Source organism: Mustelus asterias, chromosome 16 (assembly GCF_964213995.1).
Source record: "Mustelus asterias chromosome 16, sMusAst1.hap1.1, whole genome shotgun sequence".
Lineage (NCBI taxonomy): Eukaryota > Metazoa > Chordata > Chondrichthyes > Carcharhiniformes > Triakidae > Mustelus > Mustelus asterias.
In genome coordinates, this window is record NC_135816.1 from 22,394,680 (window position 1) to 22,409,283 (window position 14,604).

Below are 14,604 nucleotides of genomic sequence, written 5' to 3' on the forward strand. Positions count from 1 at the left end.
GTTAAAATGGAAAACCCATGCCACTCCCGTGGAGGAATCCCAATTGAATTATGTGTCTCTCATGGCCAACAGATTTCCTTTGCTGACAGCGCCACCGGGAGTGGTGGCTTCTGCTGGTACTGGTGCATGGACTTCACCAAGGATCATCGCTGGATCCCTGAACTGAGGTGAGTGAGAGTGGGATGTGGGTTGCGAGGAAGGGGTTGTGGAAGAGAGGAATGGGGGGGGTGTCTTTCAGCTGCAGGTCAATGAACGATGTACCCCCACTCCTTTGAACACCCACTGAACTCCAGTGGTCTCAGGGATAGTTGGTGTCAATTGGTTGATTAACAATCGACATCACGCAGCGAACTGAAAGTTTTCCACATGGGCTGCTTCCAGTTTCCAAGTTAATCACAGGAGCTTTTCTGCTGCCAAGAGACTGAGGCACAGCCTACCCCATTAAAGTGGGCCAGCTGCTATGTTTGCCGCTGCAATAGTTTAGATTATATTCAGCCCATGGAGACATCATGGCACACAAGGAGCGACTCATTAAGACCATGCAAGCTCTCTGTAGAGCAACCCAATGCATTCCATTTCCCTGCTCCATGCACGTAACCCTGTAAGTCTATTTTACTCAAGTACCCATCCAATTTACCTTTGAAATCAGTGATCATCTCTGCTTCCAGCACCTTCATAGGCAGCACATTCCTGTCAACATTCAGCAAAATTTGTATTCCAACGTCCAAGTCATTTGTCTGTAGCAAAAAAGGCAATTCTCCTCGAATTTATAATGGTGAACACTTCTGTCTAGATTCTCAACTTTTAAAGCACCCATTTAACTATTTTCTGTCCATAAGCAGTTATTTTATCCAAGCTGACACAGGCCCTCATATTCCACATGCATCAGTTTTGTTAACCAACCTTTCATGTGGTACTTTGATTGGAATGGTTGGAGCAGTTTTTGTGTTTCAGCCACTCCTGACATAAATAACAAGGTTATAATTTTTCTAATTCATACGCTTTGTGGACAACACGAGACCGGTGATGCAGGGGGTTATGTAAAAAGACAAAGAATGAACAAACTAAGTTAATGCAGGCAATCACGTGAGTGGAATAATAGCCTTTGTGATGCAAGCAGGCTGTGACATATGGTGTACCTGAGATGCTCCAGAAGATGTTGAATAACAGTCATTGTGCTCAACAAGTGAATAAGACAAACAAAAAAGGCTTACAAGGGCTTCCTTTATGAATGGTGTTCAGTTTTACCTGCAGTTTTTATCCGTGATGTAGGCGTATGAATGTTCATGGTCAACGTGAAAATTAAATGATAGGTTGACCATGAAGAATTTTTTTGTGACACGCAATGAAGAATGTCAAATAATGCCCGAATTTCCAGGGCCCTGTTGTCCGATCAGAAATGTTGCGGTTTGGTTTGCTTTATTCAGGTTGCATGTCTGCGATATTATTTTGGTCAGTAAATTGGAGCTGTCATTTGCATAATTTAATCTGCCATGGGAATTCAATGTGGCCAACTCCCAGCACGCTATGGTGAGGTGAGAGAAATGGGGATTTTTCATACAATGTAGCGGGAGCATTTCAAGATTTGCTCCCAAGATTATTCGAAGTACTCACTCCGGCAGTAATGTTCCAGGTTCATGCTCTGGAAGGCTTTGCACTGGCACTGATAACATTCATTCTTTTACTGCTTGCACTAAAATCAGGGAGGTGGAAACGTAAGCGAGCTTTGTGACAGCTTAGTACAACATGCAGTTGTTGAGGCTGCGGCTGTCCATAATTTCTAAAGCTAATCCCCATTAACAGGATTTTAACCACAAAGAAGGAATTCTGGAGCGAGATGAAAGCTACTTCTACATTTGCAGTAACAAAGGAATGAAATAAATCAGAATGAATGGTTTGTATTCCATTTGCGCAATAAATGAGAGAATCAAGGAACATGGGGAATAGGTCAGGAAAGCGGAGTTAAGATGGAAGAATGGCCTGATTGAATGGTAGAGCAGGCTCTCGGGACTGTACGTCTCCTAGTGCTTATGTTCTTATGACTGTTTTGTTCAGGTATAATACAGCTGGGTGCATATATTAGCTAATATGCTATGTATTGCTCTGTGTTTTACTGCATGATACCTTCTGCAGTGCTGGCACAATTCCCTTTTCATTGCTCAAAGGCTATGTGCTATTTTATGAATGTTCTGTACTAAATGTAATGTCCCCCTGATATGATCAACTCCACTGCATGCTATCTCTAAGCTCTGAGAGATTAGGAAGGTCAGGGGAATCATGGGCTTTGATCCTCCAAGAAGGCAATTGAGAAGTAAACCTATAGAGGTGTTAGTAAGCGGTATGGAAAAGGTAGATCCATAGAATTGGTTGCAGAAATAGGACAAGGGAACACAGGTTCGCAATCATTTCGAGATGATTTAGGACTCATATTGGACATACGGTTAATGATCTATATGTGAAATGAACTGGCAGGTAGAGGAATGGAGTTAGACATCCTGAAATTACTTTATTTTATTTATTCATTCACACAGTATGAGTTTCACTGGCTCAGCTATCGTTTATTGTCCATTACTAATTTCCCTTGAGAAGGTGATGGTGCGCTGACTTCTTGATCTGCCACAGTCCATGTGGCATAGGTACACCCACAGGGAGCAATTCCAGGATTTTGACCCAGTGAAAATGAAGGAACGGCAATATACTTTCAAGTCAAGGGCGGCACGGTAGCACAGTGGTTAGCACTGCTGCTTCACAGCTCCAGGGTCCCGGGTTCGATTCCCGGCTCGGGTCACTGTCTGTGTGGAGTTTGCACATTCTCCTCGTGTCTGCGTGGGTTTCCTCCGGGTGCTCCGGTTTCCTCCCACAGTCCAAAGATGTGCAGGTTAGGTTGATTGGCCATGTTAAATTGCCCCTTAGTGTCCTGGGATGCGTAGGTTAGAGGGATTAGCGGGTAAATATGTGGGGGTAGGGCCTGGGTGGGATTGTGGTCGGTGCGGACTCGATGGGCCGAATGGCCTCCTTCTGCACTGTAGGGTTTCTATGTTTCTATGTTTCTAAAAGTCAGGATGCTAAGTAGCTTGGAGTGAAATTTGCAGATGGTGTGTTCCCATGGATCTGCTGTCCTTGTCCTTCTAGGTAGAGGGCACAGATTTGAAAGATGCCATTAAAGGAGCTTTGGTGAGTTACTGCAGTGCATCTTAGAGGTAATGCACAATGCTGCTACTATGTGTTGGTGGTGGTGCAAGTGAATATATAGAATCATGGATGGGGTGCCAATCAAGCAGGCTCCTTTATCCTGGATGGCTTTGAGCTTCTTGAATGTTGTTGGAGTTGCATTCATCCAGGTAAGTGGAGAGTATTCCTTGACACTCTTTACTTGTGCCTCGTGGTTGGTAGACAGGCTTGTGGTTTGGAGAGTTGGGGGTGAGTTACATGCCACAGAACTCCCAGCCGCTGACCTGCTCTTGTAACCAGAGTATTTATGTGGCTAGTTTCTAGTCAATGGTAACCCCAGCATATGAATACTGTGGGATTCGACGATAGTATTGCCATTGAATCCCAAAGAGGTGGGGGGAGAGGGGCGCGATGGTTAGATACATTCTTCTTGGAGTTGGTCATTGCCTGGCGCTTGTCAGGCACAAATGTTCCTTGCCATTTATCAGCCCACACCTGAATGTTGTCTGGGTATTTCTTCATATGGACACAGGCTTCAGTAATTGAGGAGCTACGAATGGTCCTGAGCATTGTGCAATCATCCGTAAGCTTCCCCAGTCTGGCTTTACGGTTGAACAAACATCATTAATGAAACAACTGAAGAGAGCTGGGCCGAAGAGACTGCCATTAGGAACTCTTGCATTGAGGTTCTGGGACTGAGGTGATTGACCTCAACAAGCACAACAATCTTCACCAACTTGTTATGACTCCAACTAGTGGAAACTTTTCTCCCTGATCCCATTGACTTTAGTTTTGCTCTTTGGTACAACAATTCAAAAAAAACTGTCCTGATGACAAGGGCAGTCAGATTAATCTCACCTCTTGCGTTCAGCTCTTTCGTCCATCTTTGGACCAAGGCAGGAGCTGAGTGGCCCTGGCATATCCCAAACCGATCATTAATGATCAAGTCATTTCTGTATAAGTGCCGCTTGATGGCATTGTCGACGACCCCTTCCATTGCTGGTGATCGGGGGTAGACTAATAGAGCAAGAATTGGTCTTGTTGGATTTAGCCTGCTTTTTGTGGGCAAGACTAAGCTGGGCAATGTTCTACATTGCCGGATAGATGGTGTTGTGATTGTATTGGAATTGCTTGGCTAGAGTTGCAGTGAGTTCTGGAGCACAAGTCTTCAGTACAATTGCCGAAATGTTGTCAGGGCTCATTGCATTTGCAGCATCCAGTGCCTTCAACTGTTTCTTGATATCACATGGAGTGAATCAAATTGGCTGAAGGCTGTTGTGTGACACTTCCACTGTGCTAAATAGAATAGATTTCAAACCAGTCTAGCAACTCAAAACTGGGCATCCATGGGGCATCTGTGATACTGCGGGCCTCAGGGGGAGACTGAAATAGATCATCCACCTGGCACTTCTGGCTGAAGATAGTTGCAAATGCTTCAGTCTTGTCTTTGACAATGATGTGCTGGGCTCCCCCATCATTCAGTATGGTGATATTTGTTGAACCTCTTCTTATTGTTAGTTATTACAGTGTGTACCACATTCACGATGGCATGTGGCAGGGCTGCAGAGCATAGAGCAGATCCATCGATTGTGGGGTTGCTTATCTCTGTGTGCCACATGCTGGTTCCATTGTTTATCATGTAGTAGTCCTGTGTTGTAGCTTCACTACGCTGACACCTCATTTTTAGTTATCCCTGGTGCTGCTCCTGGTGTACACTTCTGCACTCTTCATTTAACCAGATTTGATCTCCTAGCTGGGTGGTAATGGTAGAGTGGGGGATATGTCCTACCCATGAGGTTACAGATCGTGGTTGTGTACAGTTGTGCTGCTGTTATTAGCCCATTGTGCCTCATGGATGCCCAGTTTTGAATTGCTAGATCTGTTTGAAATCTATCCTATTTAGCACAGTGGTAGGTAGTGCCACACAACATGATGGAGGGTATCCTCAGTGTGAGGGTGGAACTTTGTCTCCATAAGGTTTAGTGATCACTCCCACCAATACTGTCATGGAGAGATGCATCTGCAACAGGTAGATTATTGAGGATGGAGTCAAGAATGCTTTTCTCTCTTGTTGGTTTTCTCACCACCTGCTACAGACCCAGTCCATCTCCTTTAGGACACGGTCAGTAATGATGCAATCAAGTCATCCTTGGTGATGGTCATTCCAATCCTCCAACCAGAGACCATTGAGCATTGTGAGCCCTTACCATCCTCAGTGCTTCATCCAAGTGGTGTTCAAAGTGGAGGAGTACTGATTCACCAGCTGAGTTGGGGGGGGGAGATGGTGGCTGTATTTATCTCTATGTGCTTCTCCCATTGTGAAAGTCATCACTATTGGAATAGTGGATCACTCACTATATTAGCTGAAAGAATATGCCGTTGGATTCTGGACTCATGTGAAACAATTGTTCTTATTTTGTCTGTGGTCTTTGCTGCATATTTCTTTCTTTCTCTTATTCTCCTTTCATTGTGTCCATGTTTGACGTGATTCCATGGGACATCATGAGGTCCAGACCCAGAGCAATTCCCCCCTGGCTGCATACCACTGTGCTGATGGTCTGTCCTGCCATTGGGACAGAATATACACAGGGATGGTTATGAAGGAGTTTGGGACATTGAATGTAAGGTATGATGCCTGAGTATGACTATGTCTGCCGGTTGCTTGACTATCCCCATTTTGATACAAATTCCCAGGTGTTTGTAAGGAGGACTTTGCAGGGTTGACAGAGCTGCCGTTGTCAGTTCCAATGCCTCGGTAAATGTCCGCCAGTTTCATTCCTTTTTGTAGTTGTTTTTGCGCTTAGACATAAATGAGTGGCTTGCAAGGCCATTTCAGTGCATTTAAAAGTCAACCACATTGCTGTGGGTCTGGAGCCATATGTAGGCCAGACCAGGTAATGACAGCAGATTTCCTTCTCTAAAGAGCATTAGTGAACCAGGTGGGTTACTACAACAATTGACAATGGTTTGTTAGCCACCATTACTGAGACGAGACTTTAATTATAGATCTTTTATGAATTGAATTGAAATTCCATCAGCTACCATGGTTGGATTTGAACATGTGTCTACAGAATATTGGCCTTCCCTTCCAGATTACTGGTCCAGTGACATATCACTTTGCCATTGCCTTACCATTCAGAAAACATTTTGATTTTGCTTGTGTCCCAGAACTAAGACCTCAATGTATATGGTTATACACACAACATATATTTATGTATGTATCAGCATGGGTAATTTATAAAATCGCTACAATTGGACAAAGGTTTCACAGTGAAGCCATTGCTGACTCGGAAGTTCCTGGCATTCAGAGTGTTATACTTTAACTTAAACACCTTCCAAGCATTCCAGTTTAATGAGACAAACAAGGACAGTAATTCAATTATTTCTTTATTTAATACTTCTAGTACCAACTCAAACATAAACAGTTGCAACTCACTACCTCTTTATTGAATTTTAACTCTAACTGAACATCCATTTTTCACTGAACTTTAACTCTTAAACTGCACTTTAACTTTAACTGAATGTCAACTTTAACTAAATATCAGCTTTAACTATTTAACTGAAAACAGATACGACTGAGTTTAGGGAAACCTTGGCCAAGAAATATCCTCGATGTAGAATCTATCTTCTTGTTCTCTGAAGCACCCTACAGGGTACACTTCTTCTTGTGATGGTTGGTCTTTTTGAGTTGTCACTGCCAAACAAAGACTGCATTGTCTTTTGTCCACAATTCTCCATTCGCTTCCAGAAGATTCACTGTCATCCAGTCAATTGTGTAACCAGAAACTGATCACATGGCTCGAACATCCCATGAAATTACTTTTGAACGACACCATTACACTTAGTTCATTTGACATGTACCATACATAGCAGCCATATAAATCAAAGTCACATTGTTTAAGTTAATGTAAACAACTTCCCTTATCTGGGAAGCTTCAGATCACAGCTCCCAGACCGGAGCCTATTTACAACCTGCATCTGGTTTTAATCTATAAGTTGACCAAAAATCCCAGCATGCTTAGCTCTCAGCCAGAATAGCCATTTTAAAGCTACTATTTCCCTGGTTAAGTTTTTTTTTAGTTTTTATTTATTAGTGTCGCAAGTAGGCTTACATTAACACTGTAATGAAGTTACTGTGAAAATGCCCTAATCGCCACACTCTGGCACCTGTTCAGGTACACTGAGGGAGAATTTAGCATGGCCAATGCACCTAATCAGCACGTCTTTTGGAGCGTGGAAGGAAATTGGAGCACCCGGGAGGAAACCCACGCAGCCATGGAGAAAATATGCAGACTCTGCACAGTTAGTGACCCAAGCCGGGAATCGAACCCAGGTCCCTGGCGCTGTGAGGCAGCAGTGCTAACCACTGTGCCACCATGCCATCCTGTTCACAAGTTTGCTGTAAGGTTATTAATAGAGGATTGGATTACTCCAAAACGGAGTGGCTAGGGAAAATATGCCACCGTATATAAAAGGGAAAATTTTTTAACAAGTCACCTTTCTATTTACAGATGGGTAGTGAGCGGTGAAATCAGGGCTGTTTTAAATTAAAAGTAAAGTTAAAGTAAAGTTTATTTATTCGTCACAAGTAAGACTTACATTAACACTGCAATGAAGTTACTGTGAGATTCCCCTAGTTGCCACATTCTGGCGCTTGTTTGGGTCAATGCACCTAACCAGCACATCTTTCAGACTGTGAGAGGAAACCGGAGCACGCGGAGGAAACCCATGCAGACACGGGGAGAACGTGCAAACTCCGCACAGACAGTGACCCTAGCCGGGAATCAAACCCGGGTCCCTGGTGCTGTGAAGCAGCAGTGCTAACCATTGTGCCACCATGCCGCCCATGATTAGCCAATCCTCTTCCCATCCGTCACATATAGATGAAGTAAAATGAATCCAAGGGCTTTTCCCTTGTCTTTGTTTATCTTCAAAACTTAAAAAATTGAGCCCAGTGTAGTAATAGCTGCTATTTTCAGAGAACCATAGAATCCCTACAGTGCAGAAGAAGGCCATTTGGCCCATCGAGCCTGCACTGACCACAATCCCACCCAGACCCTATCCCCATAATCCCACATATTTACCCCAGCTCGTCCCCCTGACACTAATGGGCAATTTAGCATGACCAATGTACCTAACCCACACATCTTTGGATTTTCAACAATCATAAAGTTATTGTGACTCAGGTAGAAAATGTATTCTGAAACAGGGGCAACATATTTGTGAACAGTTGTACTGCTTGGTTCTTGGAGTCCTTACTGTACCAGCTTAGTTAGCGCAACAGGAGTCAAATTGAGTTTTTATACACCAGTTCCTAATTGGCAGGAATTCATGGCACAAAACTACCATCAGTTTGGCACAAACAGCTCTTAAATTAGCTGTCTCACTCCCAGAAGCCACAATGATGTTTGATGTGCAAAATAAGGATTAAACGTGGGTACAAAAGGATGCGTTCTTTTGAGGTTGGGAATAAAGCATATCATTGAGCGACTGCAAATGATTGCAACCACTGCATCTGACTTCTTTTCTTTTCGTTTGGATGCTGAAACCGCATGCCAAAAATACAAAAAAAAAGATCCATTACTCCAACATTGACATCTTTTACCTTGGTGAGCAACGTATGAATAAATCACGTTAAAATGGAGAACAGAGTCTCTGGACTGTTAGGAGTGTGAAATTTCAGACTGCTTTTTACTTGAGGATTTCGCATCAGTGAACTGTAAAAGGGCATTTCACTGAACGGACCAAGGCAATTTAAATAAAAGTGTGAGATTGTTATTTTAAAAATAAAACTGCCAGTGTCCACAGTGAATATTGTTTTAAAAAAGCATGTTTCATTAATAATCATCCATAGGTGTGTAACATGTTGTTGGAACACGTTTGACAATTTGATTCAGTCTGGAATGCTTACTTCCAGCAATTGTCATTCAATGCATAAATATTTAGCCTTTATTACTTCACGGTGTATGCAGCAGCGTTCATTGCTGGCTGTGCATAATACACGCTCAGTCAGTTAAAATACTCTCTGTCCCGTAACACAAAACTGTCAGGTGGATTGTTGGCTGCTGTCCTCTCCACACAATGTCAATCACGGTGCTCTCTGCCCAGTAACACGTTCTGTCAATTTAAATTATCTGCAGCATAAGCCTGATGGAGAATTTCCCACCAGATGTGTCTCTGCAGGACACTCAACGTCAAATGGGAAGACAGGCGAATAAACTCCGGCCCCCCTCACAAAGCCCAACGCCCCCCCCCCCCCCCCCCCCCCCGCCCCACCCCAGCGTCACAAGCAAGGTCGTGCAAGATCAAGTCCACTAGTCTGCACACTGCACCTGCATGCCACATAATCAGATTCTGGAGCAAACCCTCTTTTCACAACTGAAGGATAGCACCCAATCTCAAGGAGGGCAGATGAAACATTTTAAGAACACTCTGAAGGCCTCCTTGAAAAGGGGACAGTAAGAAGTCTCATAACACCAGGTTAAAACACCAGGTTGAAAAGGGGACAACACTGGCCACACACATTGCCATTATGGCGGGCCCTCATCCAGCAAAACAGTCAGAAACTGATTTCATAAACTCTGCTGAAGGGAAGCGGCGCAAGTGGATGGAGAGAGAACAGAACCCTGGCTAGAGAACCCCCCTTTCCTCAGAGCAATTCCTGCCCACTCTTCCCAAAGACCTGCGGCTCCAGGACTGGCCTGCTGAGTGACCAGAGGGCACACAAATCATGAAGCCTGGGAGATGTCACCCTCGTTTCGAGGGAGTGACGATGACAACAACTGACCGTGAGGGAGTCATCTACCTAAAAATGCACAATCCGTCAGTCATAGTACTGTCTGTCTCCTAACAGTCATTCCATCAGTCACAGAGTTCAAACCTTGCCCAGATTCTGAGGTAGAAATAGCAGTGAAATATCTCTGGAGTCAAATTTTTGGCATAAAGTGTCCTAGTTGTTGCCCAGAGAAGCACTTCTATCCCTCCTGGCCCACATGGAAACAGTAAAAAATTTTAAATGACCTCGCTGGGCCTTGGATCTAGTTGTCACCAGATCTGCCCATTTTGGTCAGCACTGCATGTGACTCATTAGGGTCTGATTGATGTCATTACAACTTGGTTTTGAACATTTGTATTGCCATCGCTGACCTGTGACAAGTGTGTCACAAGCTTCTTAAATCTGAGAGTTACCGTAGTAGCCAACATCACTGCAGCATGAACAGAATTGTAAGTACTCTGTCCCCCCTTTTAGGGCCCTGCATTCCCTGTTCTCATTGGATGGATGTGGGGGAGTTATATTTGGAACTATTCTGACATTCGAATCACTGACTGTTGTAAAATATGCTTTAATATTATTCCTACTCCCTCACACTGCTGAACCTGCCCACTCCAGAAGATAATGGTAGCTAGTAGTATACCTTCCATTTTAGGGAAAAAACAATCAAGAAAATGCACGTTATTCAGACCCAATGTCAGCAGTGTACATTAATGGTTTTAGTTTCTTGTCATCTCCTTGTACTTACTCCAAAATAGAGAAATGTGCACACTTTAGGATATCCCAACATGTATACATATCCTCCGACTAACTAGTAGGTGGCATGGTGCACAGTGGTTAGCACTGCTGCCTCACAGCGCCAGGGACCCGGGTGTGAATCCCAGCTTGGGTCACTGTCTGTGTGGATTCTGCATGTTCTCCCCGTGTCTGCGTGGGTTTCCTCCCAGTGCTCCGATTTCCTCTCACAGTTGGAAAGATGTGCTGGTTAGGTGCATTGGCCATGATAAACTCTCCCTCAGTGTACCCGAACAGGCACGGCGACGAGGGGATTTTCACAGTAACTTCACTGCAGTGTTACTGTAAGCCTGCTGTGACAATAATAAATAAACTTTAAACTTTTTAGTAACACAAAGGTTCTGAAGGATCATCATGACTTGAAATGTTCACTCTGTTTTTTATAGAATCATATGTTCGGGGGCTTAGCCGGGTAAATGCGTGGGGTTACAGAGATTAGGCGAGGAGTGGGCCTGGGGAAGATCCTCTGCCAGAGAGTCAGTGCAGACTCAATGGGCCGAATGGCCACCTTTTGCACTGTAGGCATTCGAAGCAAAAGGTACAGGTGAGGAAGCAATGATATGACTTACATTGCTTGAGCTCTGCCTTATTGGTTCAAATCCAAATTCAATTCACAATATGTTAAAAATTGAAGTCTTATCCAAATGCTGTGAGGCAGCATGTCCAGCATGACCCAAGTACCCCTCACTCACATGTAACTTTATTTCGGAGCCAGGGTACATGCTGCAACAGCCCTTTGATATGAATGACGTTGATATAATCGTAAGTTATTTTGTTATCAACTTCCTCTACTTGCGACAGTCCTCTTATCTATATTTTCCCAGATCTAAAAGCCTTTTTTATAAATTAACTTCAGTAGTAGTCTGAACCAAATACGATAGTTTCAGGTTCTCAGGATGCATGTGTAATCTGCCGTTTCAGCAGATGGAGAATTGTTTCTGTTCAAATTTATGTTCTGTCTTTACTTTTCATTTAACCTTTCTCGTTCATTTCTCTTAATAATCCCCTGCTTGCTGACTTCAAAGCGCTTGAAGTCAACATTTAATTTGAAGCCTTTGCCCAGGAAATTCTGATTTTTGACAGTTTATTTCGTGCGTTTTGCAGCCTGTTGTAATTCATCATTTCAAGCCAAATATATTTATTTTCTGTAAGGGTGAGATATCTGAAATATGGAAATAAAGGTAATGTGCAGACTTCAGTACATAAAACCATCAGACGGAGAAGCAGAAGTGGGCCACTCGGCCCATTGAGTCTGCTTCACCATTCAATGACCTCATGAGTGATCTGATGTGATAATCCTCAACGCCACTTTCCCACCTTATCCCCCAACATCCTGATTCCCTTCCTGATTAAAAATCTGTCAGTCTTGAACATATAAATGGATAAGTTCAAGGGGAGGCAATGGCCTAGTGATATTATTGCTACAATATTAATCCAGAAACTCAGCGAATGTTCTGGGGACCCAAATTCGAATCCCGCCACGGCAGATGGTGGAATTTGATTTAAACAAAATATATCTGGAATTAAGAATCTACTGACGACCATAAAACCATTGTCGATTGTCGGAAAAACCTATGTGGATAACGATTGTACTTTAAGGAAGGAAATCTGCCATCCTTACCTGGTCTGGACTACATGTGACTCCAGAGCCACAGCAATGTGGTTGACTCTCAACTGCCCTTTAAACAGGGCAACTAGGGATAGGCAATAAATGCTGGCCAGTCAGCAACGCCCATATCCCATGAATGAATTAAAAACAAACACTGTTAAATAATAAATAGAGATATGTGAAATGGTATCTCTCCTGGTGCTGGCACTTTGGAAACCCTGATCTGAAGGAATGTTGACTGCCCTGACTGTTAGGATGCTACAACATGGGCTTGCTGTGCGTGTGCCAGAGACATACAGGGTGGGTGGATCACAAGATGAAATAATTTCTAATATTGATTTAATGCATAATTTACTACTTTAGACCATGCAGATCTAGTTCAAGCCCTCTCTTAATCATTCCTCTTGAAGATTCAAAAGTCTGAGGTCACACACCAATCGACTCGAGCAGCTTCTTCCCTGCTACCATTAGACTTTTGAATGGACCTACCATATATTGAGCTGATTTTTCTCCACACCCTAGCTATGACTACAACATTATCTGCACTCTCTCCTTTCCTTCTCCCCAATGTACTCTATGAATGGTATGTTTTGTCTGTATAGCTGGCAAGGAACAATACTTTTCAGTGTATCCCAATGCATGTGACAATAATAAATCAAATCAAATCCCAGCTCAACATGCATTCCATTCAGCTGCATGAGGGACCTCTCACTCTCTATCGTGCTAATTGTCAATTTTCCAGAAGAGGTGTTTTTGCTGGTACAGGCTTACTTGTTAATTGTTTAACGAGGGCTGTAGAAAGGACTGCAAACTAACTAGGTCGAGATGATGGTTTGGGTGAAGGAAGAATTAGAAATCCAAAGAAAAATGTCAAGAACAGTGTGGCAATGTAGGTAAAGACAAGCAGAGTGGGGCAGGAAGGGACAAAGAGTCGGGCAGTAACAGTGCATCAGTGAGTAAGATCTTGCGGGGAATAGTAGCAAAAAAAGACTCACTATCTGAATGCACAATGGATCCACAATAGGATAGACGACATAACGACACAAATAAAGATAAATGCTTTACACCTAATTCCCATAAAAGAGACATGAGACTGCATTTTAGACATGCCTATCCATCATCTTCCCACCCATCCCAGAGTTCACCCCCATAATACAGGGACTTGGGCGGGCACTGACATTGGCAGCCCATCTGCCACATTTAAACACGTAATCAAGGGACAATTTGACTTGTTAGCAAACCAATTGACCCTGATAATATGCTGCCCATGCCATGAAACAGTTGGGCGGGAGTGGGCAGTTCAATTTTTTTTTTAAAGTTCTTCACAGGGCAGGAAGGAAGGGAGATTATATATCGGCCCTTTGCCGATCGGGAATGCCTCCCGCCCTAAGATTGAACACCAAGTTCTTCTTACCAGCCTGCAAATCGAAATCCCCTTCCCCAACCAAGACCCCGGACAATCTGTTTCCAGGGATTCATTGCTCCTTCTTCTTGTACCTCATTGCAGTCCCAACAGTGTCCACCGATGTGCGCTTGGCACTGAGGGTGAGGGGCAGAAGCTCCATTTAGCTCTTGTTTAGCCCACTCACAGCATGTTATGACTGTGGATGGAGGGTTCAGGCTGGCATAGAGTGGGTTGGATGTATGCCAACTTTGTTTATGGGAGAGGTGTTGGTGGAGCCATCCGCACTCACCTCCTGCGAAATTCAGTCTCTGATTACAAGGCGATCAAGGTTTGGAAATAAATACACAACATTTTGAAAAAAAAAGGCAGAATGGAAAAGGAGAAGGGAGCCCCCACTGATAGTAAACGATAACATAAGAACATTAGTGAAAAAGGATCTTGGCTTGGAAGATCTTGGCATGGGTGGCATGGTGGCACAGTGGTCAGCACTGCTGTCTCACAGCACCATTGACCCAGGTTCAATTCCGGCCTCGGGTCACTATCTGTGCGGAGTTTGCACGTTCTCCCCGTGTCTGCGTGGGTTTCCCCTGGGTGCTCCGGTTTCCTCCCACAGTTCAAAGATGTGCAGATTAGGTGGATTGGCCATGCTAAATCATCCCTTAGTCCCCTGACACTAGCAGGGTAAATATGTCGGGTTTTGGGGATAAGGCCTGGGTGAGATTGTTGTAGGTGCAGGCTCAATGTGCCAAATGCTCTCCTTCTGCACTGTAGTGATTCTATAATTCTAAGATCAAGAAATGTAATCAGTACGGGTGCAGTTTAGAAATAAGAAGAGTTAGAAAACTGCTGGGA

General features: G+C 43.7%; 1 protein-coding gene across 3 annotated transcripts in view; it reads left to right on the forward strand.

The window, feature by feature from the left end:
* Positions 1-14,604, forward strand: part of LOC144505046 (teneurin-2-like) — a 2,673,959-nt gene that overhangs the window by 1,889,940 nt on the left and 769,415 nt on the right. The window contains exon 3 of one of the 3 annotated variants that reach the window (XM_078230754.1): positions 73-167. The exons of the other annotated variants lie outside the window; for them this stretch is intronic. The gene's annotated coding sequence lies outside the window, so the exon portion shown is untranslated. The remainder of the gene's footprint in view (positions 1-72; positions 168-14,604) is intronic. 3 annotated transcript variants of the gene reach the window in all.